The 20,659-nt window shown below is 37.3% G+C and overlaps 2 pseudogenes; one reads left to right on the top strand and one right to left on the bottom strand.

The window, feature by feature from the left end:
- Positions 1-810: 810 nt before the first annotated feature.
- LOC128923388 (large subunit ribosomal RNA) lies at positions 811-6,446 on the top strand (annotated as a pseudogene).
- An 11,268-nt stretch (positions 6,447-17,714) lies between these two features.
- LOC128923236 (5.8S ribosomal RNA) lies at positions 17,715-17,892 on the bottom strand (annotated as a pseudogene).
- Between the last annotated feature and the right edge of the window lie 2,767 nt (positions 17,893-20,659).

Raw genomic sequence — 20,659 nt, 5'->3', positions numbered from 1 at the left:
TTTTAAAAAATTCAAATTGCTACCTGTTATCCGGCTCGAAGGACCATTGTTAGCTCAGGTGGTGGAGTACGGTGTGCTTCTTTTCGTGATCGTGGTCGGCCGTGGGGAAATGGAAGGCGCAAAAGATTCCACACAAAGTTTTCCAAAAAAAAGTAGAACAAATTTTCTTTGTAATAAATATAATTTTATTAAATAAATTGGAATGTCACTTACCACGTCTGGATCGGTTGAGAAGTCGCAAAGGAAGGGAGAAGTAAGAAGAAGCAAAGCAAGAGCGCAACTTCAAATATTTAGTTGTGTTCGAATTAGACTTCGAAAAAGCTTCTCTCTTCCGACACAGACGTGGCAGTGAAATTAGGCGGGGGCGGCGTCAACAAGTTGCTTATTCTTTTAGTCAATTAAAAGAATTTAAGCACATGGTATATTACTGGATTGTGTTTTTCAATCCATAATATTAATAGCATAAAAAGAAATATAGAAAATATATTCTTGAACACCTCATATTTGAACGAAATTTTATAATAAATAAGAATCTTAGTATTCCCAAAAACAATAAAATTTCAATATTATTTCAAATAATATATACATTTATAGGAACGTCTAGCATAAAATATTATTTTATTCTAGGATTGCCTTTAAATGTAAAAAAGCAAGAAAATAATATTGTTGTTATAATGAAAAGTAGTACGTACGGGATGAAAAGATTGAATATTTATTATTAAGAAAATTATTGGTGTTAAGAAATAATTATGTATGTTTCTTTAAAATAGCAAAAAGCTAAAATATAAAATAAATATAAATATTTTTATACAACCTCAACTCATATGGGACTACCCCCTGAATTTAAGCATATTAATGAGGGGAGGAAAAGAAACTAACAAGGATTTTTTTAGTAGCGGCGAGCGAAAAGAAAATAGTTCAGCACTAAGTCACTTTGTCTATAAGGCAAATGTGAGATGCAGTGTATGGAATATCTTAATATCTAGTATGAGAAATTAACGATTTAAATCCTTCTTAAATGAGGCCATTTACCCATAGAGGGTGCCAGGCCCGTATAACGTTAATGATTACTAGAAAGATATTTCCAAAGAGTCGTGTTGCTTGATAGTACAGCACTAAGTGGGTGGTAAACTCCATCTAAAAGTAAATATAACCATGAGACCGATAGTAAACAAGTACCGTGATCGAAAGTTGAAAAGAACTCTGAATAGAGAGTTAAATAGTACGTGAAACTGCTTAGAGGTTAAGCCCAATGAACCTTAATATCCATTATGAAAAATTCATCATTATAACTGTGATATTTATAATATTATAGTAATAGTGTGCATTTTTTTCATATAAGGACATTGTAATCTAAGTTTATTCAAATTAATTTGCTTTTAGCTTATTAACATAGAATAAATACTGATGATTTGATAAAGTGTTGATAGATTTTACATATATAATGCTTAAATTCTTTTGAATGTTACAATAATATTATTATCATTGATTTTAATATTAATTGTATGCATTTATATGATTAACAATGCGAAAGATTCAGGATACCTTCGGGACCCGTCTTGAAACACGGACCAAGGAGTCTAACATATGTGCAAGTCATTGGGTTATATTAAACCTAATGGCGAAATTAACTTAACTTTTATATAATGGGATTAATTTTTAGTGAAATATTTTACTATTAATTCAATCCCGGGGCGTTCCATATAGTTATGTATAATGATAATTTATTATTATTTATACCTCTAACTGGAGAGTACCTTGAGCATATATGCTGTGACCCGAAAGATGGTGAACTATACTTGATCAGGTTGAAGTCAGGGGAAACCCTGATGGAAGACCGAAACAGTTCTGACGTGCAAATCGATTGTCAGAATTGAGTATAGGGGCGAAAGACCAATCGAACCATCTAGTAGCTGGTTCCCTCCGAAGTTTCCCTCAGGATAGCTGGTGCATTTAAATATTATGTAAAATAATCTTATCTGGTAAAGCGAATGATTAGAGGCCTTAGGGTCGAAACGACCTTAACCTATTCTCAAACTTTAAATGGGTAAGAACCTCACCTTTCTTGATATGAAGGTTGAGGTTATGATATAATGTGCCCAGTGGGCCACTTTTGGTAAGCAGAACTGGCGCTGTGTCATGAACCAAACGTAATGTTACGGTGCCCAAATTAACAACTCATGCAGATACCATGAAAGGCGTTGGTTGCTTAAAACAGCAGGACGGTGGACATGGAAGTCGTAATCCGCTAAGGAGTGTGTAACAACTCACCTGCCGAAGCAACTAGCCCTTAAAATGGATGGCGCTTAAGTTGTATACCTATACATTACCGCTAAAGTACATGATTTATAATACAATTTCGGTTGGATTATAAATTTTGAATTATAAATTTTTGTGCTTTGAAGTGTTTGGCGTAAGCCTGCATGGAGCCGCCATTGGTACAGATCTTGGTGGTAGTAGCAAATAATCGAATGAGACCTTGGAGGACTGAAGTGGAGAAGGGTTTCGGGTGAACAGTGGTTGATCACGAGTTAGTCGGTCCTAAGTTCAAGGCGAAAGCCGAAAATTTTCAAGTTTTAATGAATTGTTGAGAATATATTATTATGTTTTCTTCATAGTAATTAAACACTTGAATAATTTTGCACGAAAGGGAATACGGTTCCAATTCCGTAACCTGTTGAGTATCCGTTTGTTATTAAAAATGGGCCTTGTGCTCATCCTGGCAACAGGAACGACCATAAAGAAGCCGTCAAGAGATATCGGAAGAGTTTTCTTTTCTGTTTTATAGTCGTACTACCATGGAAGTCTTTCGAAGAGAGATACGGTAGATGGACTAGAAGAGCATGACATTTACTGTTGAGTCGATATTTTCTCCTCGGACCTTGAAAATTTATGGTGGGGTTACGCAAACTTCTCAACAGGCCGTACCAATATCCGCAGCTGGTCTCCAAGGTGAAGAGTCTCTAGTCGATAGAATAATGTAGGTAAGGGAAGTCGGCAAATTAGATCCGTAACTTCGGGATAAGGATTGGCTCTGAAGATTGAGATAGTCGGGCTTGATTGGGAAGCAATACCATGGTTTATGTACTCGTTCTGGGTAAATAGAGAATTTCGGTTCTTGTTCCCCGGATAGTAGTTACGTAGCCAATTGTGGAACTTTCTTGCTAAAATTTTATAAGAATTATATCGCAAGATATATATTCTTATTTAATTATAACGATTATCAATTAACAATCAATTCAGAACTGGCACGGACTTGGGGAATCCGACTGTCTAATTAAAACAAAGCATTGTGATGGCCCTAACGGGTGTTGACACAATGTGATTTCTGCCCAGTGCTCTGAATGTCAAAGTGAAGAAATTCAAGTAAGCGCGGGTAAACGGCGGGAGTAACTATGACTCTCTTAAGGTAGCCAAATGCCTCGTCATCTAATTAGTGACGCGCATGAATGGATTAACGAGATTCCTACTGTCCCTATCTTCTCATTCGTTAGTTGGCTTTCGACGCGGATAGACGTGCGTGCGCATCGTGATTTTTCTTGGTGAGTTTTTCTTTGCGGTTTGTTGGTGGAAATTTTTCGGTATTTCCTTTTGTGCGAACATTTGTTTACGCGGTGTGTAGGCACCGTTATTGCCTGGCGTGGGTAGCTAGTGTTGTTGTTGCTACGGTCGCGTGTGAATTTGTGCGACTGCACATTTTGTGCATTCTCCACATTTTTGTGCGCGCGTGGTAACGGGATTCGGTACGGGTGAGTGTTTTTGTACAGTCGCGGTTGAACGGGGCTGCCCACAGGGATCCATCTGTGGTCCATATATTTGGAACCTAATGATGGACTCTCTGCTTGGCCAGCTTGAAGTACTTTGTGGTTGTTGTGCATATGCAGACGACCTCCTTCTCTTAGTTGAAGGTAGTTCACGGCTGGAGTTAGAGCGAAAGGGTGAACGATTTTTAGAAATTGTTCACAATTGGGGTACAGGTGTGGGGGTTGAAATATCGGTTCACAAAACGGTGACAATGCTCTTAAAAGGCATACTGTCATCGGCTCGTCCACCTATTGTCCGAATGAATGGGGTCAATATCAGGTATATGACGCAAGTCAAAGGAGTGATTGGTGTCTCGGACGTCATGCGGTTCGTACCATATATCGCGGCTTATTTGTGGCCTGTGCCACGTATGGAGCCGCTATATGGTGGGAATTAGCATCTAAGGCCCAGGGTCGCCAAAAACTTCTCTCCATACAACGTTGTTTGATGGTTGCCTGTTTGCCTGTATGTCGCACCATTTCTACAGATGCGTTACAGGTGTTGTTAGGTGCGCCTCCTCTTGACCTGATTGTTATACAGCGTGCTGTTGCATTTAGGTTAAGAAGAGGCTTAAGTGTCTCATTGCTGTCAAATTGGGTTTCTGATGAGGATGTTGCGAGGGAGGGCTATCTAAGGAGCAAAAGGCTTCTATATGATAGTGTTAGGAGTAGGTGGCAAGACCGTTGGGACAATAGCCCTAGCGGTTGGGTGACTTACGAGTACATTCGGGATGTTAGGTTTGTAGAGGAAAACCCAGACTTCAGATTCTGTATGAGTCTGGGTTTCTTGCTTACCGGGCATGGACCTTTGAATGCATTTTTGCATCAGAGGAACATTTCCGAAAGTCCGGAGTGTATATGTGGGGCACTCTCTGAGGACTGGATGCATGTCATAACGGAATGCCCGATGTACTCGGACATTAGGGACCTTGGGGGTATGGGGATTAGCTGGACTGATGGACAGCTAGATGTTAGTGGTGTGATCTCAGATAGTCGGAATGCGAACATTTAGGGTCGTTTGATAGGTTTGCACGTGTTTTGTTCAGTCGGCGTAGGCAATTAGTTGTAAATCGGGTAGGGGAGGTATAATTTTTTTTTTTATACCATTAACTTAAATGGTCACCAGTCCGGAGCAGTATGGTAGCTCAACTGGTAGTAGTTTCAACTACGAGGTCTGACCGGAGACTTAATTCTGGTACCACGGGGAGTAGGAGCCCTTGGAGTTCGCTCCAACCTACTCATGCGGACTGGCCCCTCGGGGAGTATCGTGGTGGTTGTGGTTTAATACCCGAATGCCGGAAGAGTGTTTTGATCACTCAATGTGGAGTTGCACTGTAACCGGGTGCTGGACCCAAAGTACGGCAGAGGTTTTAGATAGGCCTCGAACCCCACCAAGGTGGTTAGTGTGTCCATTCCACACTGCCAATTGGTACCGAATAATGCTTAGCATTTTTCGGGGCGCTGATCATCGCATTTTATTGATCCGCTGTGCTTCGGAGCACCGTGAGATAAGGCCGTCATCGGCAGGTACTCACGCAAAAATACACCGGACGTTGTCCCTATCTACTATCTAGCGAAACCACAGCCAAGGGAACGGGCTTGGAATAATTAGCGGGGAAAGAAGACCCTGTTGAGCTTGACTCTAGTCTGGCAGTGTAAGGAGACATAAGAGGTGTAGCATAAGTGGGAGATATATAATTTCGGTTATGTATCAACAATGAAATACCACTACTCTTATTGTTTCCTTACTTACTTGATTAAGTGGAACGTGTATCATTGCTTAGCCATTATATGGGTATATTTATATATCGTATGGTATTGGGTTTTGATGCAAGCTTCTTGATCAAAGTACCACGAGTTTGTTATATAATTGTAAACATATTTTAATGAAATGATAGCATTTCGGTGTTATTGTTATAATTAAAATTTGGTATAACTCCAACACTCAGGTATGATCCAATTCAAGGACATTGCCAGGTGGGGAGTTTGACTGGGGCGGTACATCTCTCAAATAATAACGGAGGTGTCCCAAGGCCAGCTCAGTGCGGACAGAAACCACACATAGAGCAAAAGGGCAAATGCTGACTTGATCTCGGTGTTCAGTACTCACAGAGACAGCTAAAGCTCGGCCTATCGATCCTTTTGGTTTAAAGAGTTTTTAACAAGAGGTGTCAGAAAAGTTACCACAGGGATAACTGGCTTGTGGCGGCCAAGCGTTCATAGCGACGTCGCTTTTTGATCCTTCGATGTCGACTCTTCCTATCATTGTGAAGCAAAATTCACCAAGCGTTGGATTGTTCACCCAATGTCAATGCCTAGAATCAATTGTAAACGACTTTGGTAACGGGCAAGGTGTTGTAAGTGGTAGAGCAGCTGCCATACTGCGATCCACTGAAGCTTATCCTTTGCTTGATGATTCGATCAAACTGTTTATAAATTATTTATATGTATATATATATGTGTGTGTGTGTTGTTGTAATATACCGTATATATTTATATTATAAATAATTTATATATATGTATATATATGTATTTTTTTTTAATGTATATATATATATAATATAGAAGAAAAATCTAAGTTTAACATTATTAGTTAAGTTTAATAGTAATAATTTAGATTAAGTATTTTATATTATTATGTATTGAAAAAAATAAAATATATATAATATATGTAATATATAAATATTTATGTTATATTAACATACTTGTTATATTATTTTTAACAGTTTTTTAAGAATCTTCATAAATTAATTGAATATAAGAAAACATTTTTTGTTTTTTGAACGCGAAGTACTTTATTTTCTCAATATTCATTGAGAACATAAGGTAGTGTTACAGATTGTTATCAAACGACTATTACAATATACTGAAAAACAATTGTGAAATATACAAAAATTAATATATAATGGTATATTGTATAGTTGTTAGAGAGAATCTTAACATAAAGATACAGATTTTTGAACGCAAAGTACTTTATTTCTCAATATTCATTGAGAACATATGGTAGTGTTATAGATTGTTATCAAACGACTATTACAATATACTGAAAAACAATTGTGAAATATACAAAAATTAATATATAATGATATATTGTATAGTTGTTAGAGAGAATCTTAACATAAAGATACAGATTTTTGAACGCAAAGTACTTTATTTCTCAATATTCATTGAGAACATAAGGTAGTGTTATAGATTGTTATTAAACGACTATTACAATATACTGACTGAAAAACAATTGAAATATACAAAAATTAATATATAATTGAATATTGTACAGTTGTTAGAGAGAATCTTAACATAATGATACAGCTTTGAACGCAAAGTTATCAAACGACTTTTACAATATACTGAAAAGCAATTGAAATATACAAAAATTAATATAAAGGTATATTGTAAAATATAAAAACTATGTTTGGTTAAACGGCGGACATAAAAATGATTATATTTACGTAGCCAAATGCATCGTCATCTTATTAGTGACGCGCAAGAAGGAATTCAGGAGATTCCTACGTCCCTCTAATTTACCTTGCGGGTTTGGGTAAAGAATATGCCCGAGGTAAGGCATGCCTGTCGTAAGAGGCGACTAAAATCCAAACATGCACAAATAGGTAACAGGCTGATGCTAATGGCTGATACTCAGGCTGTTATCTATGCGTGCTAGATAATATATTTCATGGCTTGAACGGAATTATGTTATCTTTTTGATTTAGCTTTTTCCAAAAAGGAATTGGTCACTCCTTTCAAAAAGGGCAATTGTGTTCAAGCCACAATTGCCTACCAGTGCAGAGCAGTATGGAAAGGCTCAACTGGAAGTAGCTTCGGCTACAAAGTCTTACCAGAGACTTAAACTCGGTGCCACGGGGAGCAGGAGCCCAGGAGGCTTCGGTTTCCGCCTGCTCGTTGGGTTACGGCCCTTCGGGGAGTATCGTGGTGGCTGTGGTTTCTAAACCTAAAAGCAGGCAGAGGGCCTTTGGCTTCTCGGTGTGGAGTTGCAACCAACCGGGTGCCGGACCCAAAGTACGGCAGAGGTTTTAGATGGGCCTCGGCCCTACCAAGGTGGCATAAGTGTGTCCATACCACACGCCAATTGGTACTGGAAGTGTGCATAGCTACAATACAGGGCGCTGATTGAAGCATTGTATTAATCCATTTGTGTTTTTGAATACACGTATGGTAAGGCCTTCACAGGCAGGTACATACGTTAAAACAAATCCACAACTGTCCCTATCTGCGAAGAGCCGAAACCACATGGTGATATATTTGCATATAAGTACTAATTAACTTTCATATAAATACTAATTGTATGAATTAATACAAGTAAATAATTTTCATATCAATACTTATTGTATGAATTCATACAAGTAAATAATTTTCATATAGATACTAAATAATTTTCATATAGGTACTAAGTTTATGAATTCGTACAAGTAAAAAATTTTCATATATATACTAAATAATTTTCATATAGATACTAAGTTTATGAATTCATACAAGTAAAAAATTTTCATACAAATACTAAATAATTTTCATATCGATACTAAGTTTATGAATACATACAAGTAAAAAGTTTTCATATAAATACTAAATAATTTTCATATAGATACTAAGTTTATGAATTCATACAAGTAAAAAATTTTCATATAAATACTAAATAATTTTCATATAGATACTAAGTTTATGAATTCATACAAGTTAAAAATTTTCATATAAATACTATATAATTTTCATATAAATACTAAATAATTTTCATATAGGTACTAAGTTTATGAATTCATACAAGTAAAAAATTTTCATAGAAATACTAAATAATTTTCATATAAATGCTAAATAATTTTCATATAGATACTAAGTTTATGAATTCATACAACTAAATAATTTTCATATAAGTACTAATTAATTTTCATATAAATACTAATTGTATGAATTCATACAAGTAATTAATTTTCATATAAATACTAATTAATTTTCATATAAATACTTAATAAATTTCATATAAATACTAATTAAGTTTCATATAGATACTAATTTTCATATAAGTACTAAGTGTATGAATTCATACAACTAAATAATTTTCATATAAGTACAAAAAATTAAAAAAAAAAAAAAATGTTAAGCTATTTTTGATGATGTAATATTTCTTATAAGCATAATGCTCGTAGAAAATGATATAAATTACTTGTGTATATATGAATTTAAAACTTTTATATGGTTAAAAAGATTTTTTCCATACGATTTCGGGTTGGTGAGGTGTGCGTGGCAGAAAACATATATGTTGTATGCAACTTTGACATTAGTACTTGTATGAAAATTTTAATACTTGTATGAAATTGCATACTTAGTACTTATATGAAAATTTTTTTCATATAAATATAAAAGTATTTAAGTGTAATATATAAATGAAAGCAAAAAAATTTATTCCTGGTTTGCTACAGTTGGTTTAAATAGCAATAATTTGGTTAATAATAACTAATGAAATGTTATTAATTGAGATTATTCTTCTATACCTAAAATAATGTAGTTGTTTTTATTTTATTCAACTTTTTTTGGGGTTTGTTCTTCTATTCACATAAAATATATGTGGGTAAAGAATAAAATTCAATAAAGTTAAATATTTATATCATTACGCTCGAATACTTTCATATCATATATGAAATAAAATGAAAAATAATTGAATTGAAATTATTAATTTCAAATCAAAAGAAAAACGTATATACTCTTAAAAAAAGATATATACACTATATGCATTGAAATAAAGTAAAATGTATAAAAAATGATATTATTTGAAAGTTTAACAAATACAAGAAGAAACATCGTCCTTACATTAATAATTATATTATATATGTATAGAGAACGAAAATTCTTTCTCACGATAAGATACAATCTCAAAGTCCGAATAAGACCGCAATAAATAATACAATAATATGAAATTTAAATGAAATGAAGTAAATTTTTTAATCGATCATAGTAGAAGAAATTTCATAATTATTTATTGTCGCGATTTCGTTCTTCTTTGCATTTTGTATGTGTCTTGAACTTAATTTTCAAATATTGAAAATATCATTATAAAAATTTATATAGTATAAAAAATATTATATAAATGAATAAAAAATATTATTCTGGTTGATCCTGCCAGTAGTTATATGCTTGTCTCAAAGATTAAGCCATGCATGTCTAAGTACAAACAAATTAAAAGTGAAACCGCAAAAGGCTCATTATATCAGTTATGGTTCCATAGATCGTTAACAGTTACTTGGATAACTGTGGTAATTCTAGAGCTAATACATGCAAAATAAACACGGACCTTTTGGAACGTGTGCTTTTATTAGGCTAAAACCAAGCGATCATAAGATCGTTATATTGGTTGAACTCTAGATAACTTGCAGATCGTATGGTCTCGTACCGACGAGAGATCATTCAAATGTCTGCCCTATCAACTTTTAATGGTAGTATCTAGGACTACCATGGTTGCAACGGGTAATGGGGTATCAGGGTTCGATTCCGGAGAGGGAGCCTGAGAAACGGCTACCACATCTAAGGAAGGCAGCAGGCGCGTAAATTACCCACTCCCAGTTCGGGGAGGTAGTGACGAAAAATAACAATACAGGACTCATATCCGAGGCCCTGTAATTGGAATGAGTACACTTTAAATCCTTTAACAAGGACCTATTGGAGGGCAAGTCTGGTGCCAGCAGCCGCGGTAATTCCAGCTCCAATTGCGTATATTAAAGTTGTTGCGGTTAAAACGTTCGTAGTTGAATTTGTGCTTCATACGAGTAGTACAGCTATAATTGTGGTATGTACATTACCTTATGTATGCAAGCGTATTACCGGTGGAGTTCTTATATGTAATTAATACAATGTATTTTTTATATATTCCTCCTATTTAAACCTGCTTCAGTGCTCTTCATCGAGTGTTGTTGTGGGCAGGTACAATTTTTTTGAACAAATTAGAGTGCTTAAAGCAGGCTCCAAATGGCTGAATATTTTGTGCATGGAATAATGAAATAAGTTCATTGGTTTTTAGATCAAGAGGTAATGATTAATAGAAGCAGTTTGGGGGCATTTACTAGATATTAAGATATTCCATACACTGCATCTCACATTTGCCATATAGACAAAGTGACTTAGTGCTGAACTATTTTCTTTTCGCTCGCCGCTACTAAGAAAATCCTTGTTAGTTTCTTTTCCTCCCCTCATTAATATGCTTAAATTCAGGGGGTAGTCCCATATGAGTTGAGGTTGTATAAAAATATTTATATTTATTTTATATTTTAGCTTTTTGCTATTTTAAAGAAACATACACAATTATTTATTAACACCAATAATTTTCTTAATAATAAATATTCAATCTTTTCATCCCGCGTACTTCTTCATTATAACAACAATATTATTTTCTTGCTTTTTTACATTTAAGGCAATCCTAGAATAATATAGAGTAATATTTTATGCTAGACGTTCCTCTAATTGTATATATTATTTGAAATAGTATTGAAATTTTATTGTTTTTGGGAATACTAAGATTCTTATTTATTATAAAATTTCGTTCAAATATGAGGTGTTCAAGAATATATTTTCTATATTTCTTTTTATGCTATTAATATTATGGATTGAAAAACACAATCCAGTAATATACCATGTGCTTAAATTGTTTTAATTGACTAAAAGAATAAGCAACTTGTTGACGCCGCCCCCGCCTAATTTCACTGCCACGTCTGTGTCGGAAGAGAGAAGCTTTTTCGAAGTCTAATTCGAACACAACTAAATATTTGAAGTTGCGCTCTTGCTTTGCTTCTTCTTACTTCTCCCTTCCTTTGCGACTTCTCAACCGATCCAGACGTGGTAAGTGACATTCCAATTTATTTAATAAAATTATATTTATTACAAAGAAAATTTGTTCTACTTTTTTTTGGAAAACTTTGTGTGGAATCTTTTGCGCCTTCCATTTCCCCACGGCCGACCACGATCACGAAAAGAAGCACACCGTACTCCACCACCTGAGCTAACAATGGTCCTTCGAGCCGGATAACAGGTAGCAATTTGAATTTTTTAAAATGAAAGTGCATTGATTCGCCTTAGTTAGCAACACGCAAGGTGACAGCCAAACATATTTTGGACTTGTGCTCTGCAAGCTATAAGGCAATAAATTAGTTAATTTGTACATAATTTATGTATGTACAAATCCAATTGTGCGGTGTGAAGTAGAGACCAAAACTAATTTTTGGCACTCTACCAACAAAATCAACGCATACTGCAGGTTGTATTGTACTTCATTTAAGTACAACAATAAATACAGCTCGCCTTGCACTCGTTATTTAACTTCACTTTATATATCCTAACAATATCTGTTATTCGAAATTTAATATTCTTGGACGCACAAACAACGTCTGGAGCGTCAACAAATCTCTCTGCCTTTCCATATATTGCTCGAATAGCAATAAAGGCAAGCAGCTATACAGTAACTGCAGTTACGCTCTCTTTACAAATCTCTCTCGGTCCTTTTGTGTAGTTAATTTGAGTCTAGTCGCTCAACTCTGCCTTTCCATATTGTTCGAATAGCAATAAAGGCAAGCAGCAATACCGCAGCTGCAGTAACGCGAGTGATCAGTGAAAAGTAAAACAAAAAAAAAAAAAAACCAGAGCACAAAGCCCAAACGCGTGAAGTGAGCGACGCAATCAAAGGCAAAGGAGCGCAGCAGCCATCACAGAAGGCCGGCAGCAAAGGCAGAGCAGCAAAGGCAGGCAGAGCCAAAGGATAGCAACAAAGGGAACAGTGGGGTTATTGCACTAGTGCGGAGACAACCCCATAAACCAAAGTGCAAGTGATAGAATTGAAATAAGTACTTGTGAAATTCTCTTTGTAATTTGATTTAAATAAAGAGTGACTAAGCACACATCAATCTTTGTTTGTGTACTTATACGAATACTAGGCGTGCAAGTGCATTGGGACGATTACCCAGCAAGCACTTTTCAAACAAATTTTAACGAAACGAAGTTGATTGTTTCTGCACTAATCAATTTGTGATAGTGTATATACATATATAAAAAAAAAAAATATTTTTTTATTGAATTCATTATTTTTTATTACGAAAAATTTGTACGTTTCACAACTAAACAACGCGTTAATTCAGTTTGCAGTTTTCCGTGATTGGTACTGTAACTTTTAAACTTATTGCAACATATTTGCAATTTTTTTTTCAAATTTAAATCAAATTTTTAGAAACGATTTTGCGCAATATATTTGCAGTTTCGGTTAAATTGTCTGATACAATGGAATCCATCAAGGCCTTTATGATAGCTGCAGACGCTATACTGGAGTTTGAGGAGTCTTTTGCTCCAACTGCAAACAACCAAAGTGCCTACTCTCTTGAAGTACAACAAGCCGAACTGAAATCTCTGTGGGCAGAGGTAAAGTCGGAATACAAGTTGTGTTTGCCAAAGGTGGATGCTTCCGATACAAAAACAATTCAGGACATAAAACTTAAATATACAAACAGTTATCACGCATATGTGTGTTGCGCGGCCTTGATGGGCGAACACATGCACAACCTCACGGGGTTCAACCAAAGCCCTAGTTCAAATTCAACAGCAATTCAACCTGAACGGTTGCAACAAACGGCAGAACCCGTGAGGTATTCCCTCAACTTACCGCCATGTGATACAGAAATATTTCATGGCGATGTGTTGCAATGGCCCTCATTTAGGGATCTATTTGCCGCGATTTATGGGAACAACTCGAGGTTATCCCCAGTCGAAAAGTTATTCCACCTTAATCAAAAAACCCGAGGTGAGGCGAAAGCTATCGTTTCGAAAGCGCCTCTGACGAATGATGGATTCGCATTGGCTTGGAATAATTTGTTGTGTAGATATGAAAACAAGCGAGTTCTTGTCAATACACAATTAAATTTATTATTCAAGCTTCCGCACATTTCAACTGAATCTGAGGCCGAACTCAGAAATTTACAGCGGGAGATAAATAGCTGCATTTCAGCTTTACAAATACATGGCATCAATATAGATAGCTGGGATGCCTTATTTACGTATTTGTGTTCTATCCGATTGCCTGACTATACACTGTCGCTTTGGGAACAATCTCTGGATTCGGATTCAGAGATTCCAAAATGGGTTGAGTTAGACAAATTTCTAACCAAACGGGTTAAAACGCTAGAGAGGGTATCAAACCTCAAAGGCGAGTCGATTACTCAACCCAAGGTTCAGTCGGCTGTTGGTGAAGGTCGGACACCAACCTTGCAATCAAGGACAGGGTCCAAACCCATAAATTCCCATCACGTCACGACAAACAGTCTTAAATGTAAACTTTGCTCATCTCAATCGCACATTTTAAAAACTTGTCAAAGATTTATAGAGATGCAGTCTAACGCAAGGTTAAATGCGGTCAGAAAACTTCACGTCTGCTTAAACTGTTTATCGGACACACATGAAGTCAAAGATTGTAAAAGCATGTTCAATTGTGCTAAATGCAAACAGAGACATCACACTATGATTCACCGGGATCAGAGTGAGGAAATAGCTCAGTCACCCGCCAGCACAGACCCTACTGAGATTTCCACTAAATCTCATATGGCCTCCATTAAGGCCAATGTATCAAATGTGCCGACCAGTCAAAGCATGCTCTTAGGTACAGCTATGGTGACTATATGTCACAACGAGAACACCTTCACTGTCAGAGCCCTGATCGATTCGGGATCTGAAGAAACCTTCATTACCAACAGTTTGCAAAAACGCTTAAATCTGACAAGCAGGAAGGTCAGCGCACGAGTTTCGGGATTGAATAATACCGTGTCGGGACGAGTTCAAACGGTATGCTCAATCACCATTGGCTCGCCCCGTAACAAAGGTTTAAAATTAGAAGCGGAAGCGTTGGTACTACCAAAACTGACTGGACTGCTTCCTTCCAGATCAATCAACCCTTCAATTGTTAAAAGGTTACCCAATATCCCCTTAGCGGATAATAATTTCCATACGAGTCAAAAGGTTGACTTGTTGATCGGAGGGGATATCTACCCGAAAATCATATTAAACGGGGTAAAATCAAAGATCTTCGGTTCCCTCATTGCCCAACGTACAGTGTTCGGCTGGATTTTAACAGGTTCTGTTCCCTCCGAAGAAACAAAGAATAAACCGACTTACGTCACATATTTAAACGAGGTATCGTTAGATAATCAGCTTTCCAAATTCTGGGAGCTAGAAGAAATACCTAAAAAACCATTTCTCACTGTAGAAGAACAATATTGTGACAGGTTATATTCAAAAACAACCATTAGAAACAGCGAAGGGCGTTACATTGTTTCACTCCCAATCAAAGTTGTTCCAACAGAAACTACTTTTGGAGCATCTCGTCATATTGCACTGAAACAATACTTGAGAAGTGAGACATCTCTCAATAAACAACCTCTTCTGAAGGAAGAATACAGCAAAGTCTTGAGGGAGTACATAGACTTAGGTCATATGCAACGCATTCCGAACAAAACGGCAGAAAATCCACACAAAAGTTACTATCTCCCTCAGCACGCCGTTTACAAACCTGAAAGTACAATCTCTAAACTTAGAGTCGTTTTCAATGCTTCATGTCCCACATCCAATGGTGTAAGTTTAAATGACATTTTGTACACCGGTGCTGCACTCCAAGCTGATCTCACTCTTATGATCACCAAATGCGAATGTCAAACACAGACTTATTCAGTTAACTCAGAAGGCACATTTTGCTTCTGAGTACTCAGATTTAACTTCATCAGAAGTGAGCGTTGAAGACGGTGAAGGGGTCTTGCAATTTGGATGACTTCTGTTGTAGAATCTAAAGATTCGAGAAATTACACGGAGTGCTCTTGAAAATTCGGAAAAACGTTCCAAAACGTCTTCGGTCTCAATAACAGATGCTTGATGCACACGAATGCTTTTGGCCTCCAGGGTGGTCTCAACAGGATTGGTCTTCTGCAGGATTTTGTTTTGGCCACTTGGATGGTTGAAGTCTTAACCACTTAGGACCGCATCACCAAAGATCGTTCGGTTGCAAATCTTGAGGAGAGATTCCTCTGCTAGCCAGGTCGGCGGGATTATCTTCTGAGTTGACATGCCTCCAGTTCTCAATTTGTGTATGCTCGCAAATTTTTGATATACGATTCGCAACGAATGTCGACCAAGAACATGGCGGCTTGCGTAGCCATGCGAGAACGATGGTAGAGTCAGTCCATAAATATATTCCCTGATATACAATATCTAGTTTGGGTTGCAGATATTCGACCATTTTAGCTAACAGCAGAGCACCACATAGTTCTAATCTGGGTATTGAGATGGTTTTAACAGGAGCGACTTTTGTTTTTGCTAAAAGCAAGCCGGTTTTAATCTCGCAATCGTTCACCTGCACGCGCAAATAGATCGCTGCGCCGTACGCCTTCTCTGAGGCATCGCAGAATCCATGGAACTGTACTTGACAGTTCGGTGTGTAAGATACCCATCGTGGGATCCTAATAGTGCTTATATGTGGGTAGTTGTTTAAGAATGTCTTCCACTGATTGAGAGATTTGGAAGTCAAAGTCTCGTCCCAATCGGTTTTTTCTAGCCAAATATCCTGCATTAAAATTTTAGCAACGATGATTACTGGACTTAACCATCCTGCTGGGTCGAATAATTTGGCTATCATAGACAAAACTTCTCTTTTAGTGAAAGAGTCTTTGTTGTCCTGAGGTTTAGTGGAAAAGTAAAAGTTGTCCGACCTCGCATTCCATCGAATTCCCAATGTTTTGGCTTCGCTACTACTGTCGAATTCCAGAAAATCTGTGGTCAAAAGGTGATCATTAGGTATGTCCTTCAGAATTTTCTTGCTGTTTGATGTCCACTTTCTTAATGGGAAGCCGGCTGAGGCTAATAGTTCAATCAGCTGGTCTCTTGAATCTATTGCGGTGGAGATTTCATGAGCACCAGATAAGACGTCGTCTACGTACGTATTAGCTTTTATTATTTTTGCAGCCAAAGGGAACTCTGATTTTGAGTCTTCAGCTAGTTGCATCAGAGTACGGATTGCTAGATACGGGGCACAATTGATCCCGAAAGTGACTCTATTTAATTGAAACTCATTGATTGGTCCTTCGAGCCGGATAAAAATTTACCTCCAAATGAATGGAGAAAATATATCCAGGGTTGGACCAACGAGTTCGAGTTGTGGTCATCAAAACTCAACGCGGCTTAATTTGTAGGCCTATCACAAAAAATGTCATTTTACCCAATCAATGTTAACTTATTCTATACATTCACACCTTAATAATTTTCTTTTCATTCAAGAAATTATTCAAAATGACGACCATCAATTGCCCGTTATGCATAGACAATCACCTTCTTCGCTGGTGCCCAAAATTTCGCCAGATGTCCCCAGAAATTAGGACCGAACCAGACTCGATTCGTCTCGTCGGCCACCCCATCTGCAAGAAATTCATCGCTTGCCAGAGGAAGTACAGGAGCCAGTCGCATGTTAGTTTTAAGTAATAATTAATTAATTGTAAACTGCATTTGCAGTAATACTGCAAGGCGGGCGGAATGTTGACGCCGCCCCCGCCTAATTTCACTGCCACGTCTGTGTCGGAAGAGAGATCACTACTTCGAAGCTTTTTCGAAGTCTAATTCGAACACAACTAAATATTTGAAGTTGCGCTCTTGCTTTGCTTCTTCTTACTTCTCCCTTCCTTTGCGACTTCTCAACCGATCCAGACGTGGTAAGTGACATTCCAATTTATTTAATAAAATTATATTTATTACAAAGAAAATTTGTTCTACTTTTTTTGGCAAACTTTGTGTGGAATCTTTTGCGCCTTCCATTTCCCCACGGCCAACCACGATTACGAAAAGAAGCACACCCTACTCCACCACCTGAGCTAACACAACTAATTTAGCATAGTCTTACAACCCTCAACCATATGTAGTCCAAGCAGCACTTTAAAATTAATTAAAGTACATAACAGCATGGACTGCAATATGCGTTAAAATGTCGATGTTCATGTGTCCTGAAGTTCACACGATGACGCACAGTTAGCTGCGTTCTTCATCGACCCATGAGCCGAGTGATCCACCGCTTAGAGTGATAATTTTTTGTTTATTTTAATTTAACGTCAAGAGTTTTTAATTTATTGAAAGAATAACATTGCGTTTTCGTATATTATATAAATTATTTTAAAACATATTTCAATAAATTGTAATTTTCAACCCAAACATTTACAAGCTGCGCATGTCTTAGTCCAACAAAAACAGTAATTCCTTTTTTATTACATTTTATTTAATTTCTATAAATTTTTAAGGAATTACACGTTAATGAGAACAAATTAACTTATCATTTATATTATTTTTATAAATAATAAGTTCAACTATATATGTTTAAAGGTTTGTTGCGTTCAAATACAATGTATGCGATATAATTTTCATTATACTACAATACAAGGAGTAAAAAAAAAGAAAAAAAGAAAAACATTCAAATAAATGAATGAAAAGAAAAAAAAAGAAAATAATTTTTCTTTTTTATTCTTTTTTTGTTTGTTTGTTTGTTTTTTTATAATATTTACGGATAGGAACACAATAATGATCCTTCCGCAGGTTCACCTACGGAAACCTTGTTACGACTTTTACTTCCTCTAAATAATCAAGTTCGGTCAACTTTTGCGAAACACCCGTGAAAAAAAAGGCGTCACAGTGATCACGTCCGGAGACCTCACTAAATAATTCAATCGGTAGTAGCGACGGGCGGTGTGTACAAAGGGCAGGGACGTAATCAATGCGAGTTAATGACTCACACTTACTGGGAATTCCAAGTTCATGTGAACAGTTTCAGTTCACAATCCCAAGCATGAAAGTGGTTCAGCGGTTTACCCGGACCTCTCGGTCTAGGAAATACACGTTGATACTTTCATTGTAGCGCGAGTGCAGCCCAGGACATCTAAGGGCATCACCGACCTGTTATTGCTCAATCTCGTTACTGCTAGACGCAATTTGTCCATTTAAGAAGCTAGTGTCCTTATAATGGGACAAACCAACAGGTACGGCTCCACTTATATAAACACATTCAAACACTTGCACATTCAAGATGAACTCATGAATGAAGGCTATATAAGCTTCAACACCATAATCCTGAAAGCATCTATTTAATATATTTGAGTCTCGTTCGTTATCGGAACTAACCAGACAAATCACTCCACGAACTAAGAACGGCCATGCGCCACCACCCATAGATTCGAGAAAGAGCTATCAATCTGTCTTACACGCTTATGTTCGGACCTGGTAAGTTTTCCCGTGTTGAGTCAAATTAAGCCGCAGGCTCCACTCCTGGTGGTGCCTTCCGTCAATTTCTTTAAGTTTCAGCTTTGCAACCATACTTCCCCCGGAGCCCAAAAGCTTTGGTTTCCCGGGAAGCGACTGAGAGAGCCATAGTAGTAGCTACACCCAATTGCTAGCTGGCATCGTTTATGGTTAGAACTAGGGCAGTATCTGATCGCCTTCGAACCTCTAACTTTCGTTCTTGATTAATGAAAACATCTTTGGCAAATGCTTTCGCTTAAGTTAGTCTTACGACGGTCCAAGAATTTCACCTCTCGCGTCGTAATACTAATGCCCCCAAACTGCTTCTATTAATCATTACCTCTTGATCTAAAAACCAATGAAAGTAGAACAGAGGTCTTATTTCATTATTCCATGCACAAAATATTCAGTCATTTGGAGCCTGCTTTAAGCACTCTAATTTGTTCAAAGTAATTGTACCGGCCCACAACAACACTCGATGAAGAGCACTGAAGCAGGTTTAAATAGGAGGAATATATAAAAAATACATTGTATTAATTAGTATTGAACCACAACCACCACGATACTCCCCGAGGGGCCAGTCCGCATGAGTAGGTTGGAGCGAACTCCAAGGGCTCCTACTCCCCGTGGTACCAGAATTAAGTCTCCGGTCAGACCTCGTAGTTGAAACTACTACCAGTTGAGCTACCATACTGCTCCGGACTGGTGACCATTTAAGTTAATGGTATAAAAAAAAAAAATTATACCTCCCCTACCCGATTTACAACTAATTGCCTACGCCGACTGAACAAAAAACGTGCAAACCTATCAAACGACCCTAAATGTTCGCATTCCGACTATCTGAGATCACACCACTAACATCTAGCTGTCCATCAGTCCAGCTAATCCCCATACCCCCAAGGTCCCTAATGTCCGAGTACATCGGGCATTCCGTTATGACATGCATCCAGTCCTCAGAGAGTGCCCCACATATACACTCCGGACTTTCGGAAATGTTCCTCTGATGCAAAAATGCATTCAAAGGTCCATGCCCGGTAAGCAAGAAACCCAGACTCATACAGAATCTGAAGTCTGGGTTTTCCTCTACAAACCTAACATCCCGAATGTACTCGTAAGTCACCCAACCGCTAGGGCTATTGTCCCAACGGTCTTGCCACCTACTCCTAACACTATCATATAGAAGCCTTTTGCTCCTTAGATAGCCCTCCCTCGCAACATCCTCATCAGAAACCCAATTTGACAGCAATGAGACACTTAAGCCTCTTCTTAACCTAAATGCAACAGCACGCTGTATAACAATCAGGTCAAGAGGAGGCGCACCTAACAACACCTGTAACGCATCTGTAGAAATGGTGCGACATACAGGCAAACAGGCAACCATCAAACAACGTTGTATGGAGAGAAGTTTTTGGCGACCCTGGGCCTTAGATGCTAATACCCACCATATAGCGGCTCCATACGTGGCACAGGCCACAAATAAGCCGCGATATATGGTACGAACCGCATGACGTCCGAGACACCAATCACTCCTTTGACTTGCGTCATATACCTGATATTGACCC

The sequence above is a fragment of the Zeugodacus cucurbitae genome, chromosome X (genome assembly GCF_028554725.1).
Source record: "Zeugodacus cucurbitae isolate PBARC_wt_2022May chromosome X, idZeuCucr1.2, whole genome shotgun sequence".
Taxonomy (NCBI): Eukaryota; Metazoa; Arthropoda; class Insecta; order Diptera; family Tephritidae; genus Zeugodacus; species Zeugodacus cucurbitae.
The sequence above is the reverse complement of the archived record's forward strand: the minus strand, read 5'-3'. Positions and strand labels throughout refer to the sequence as shown.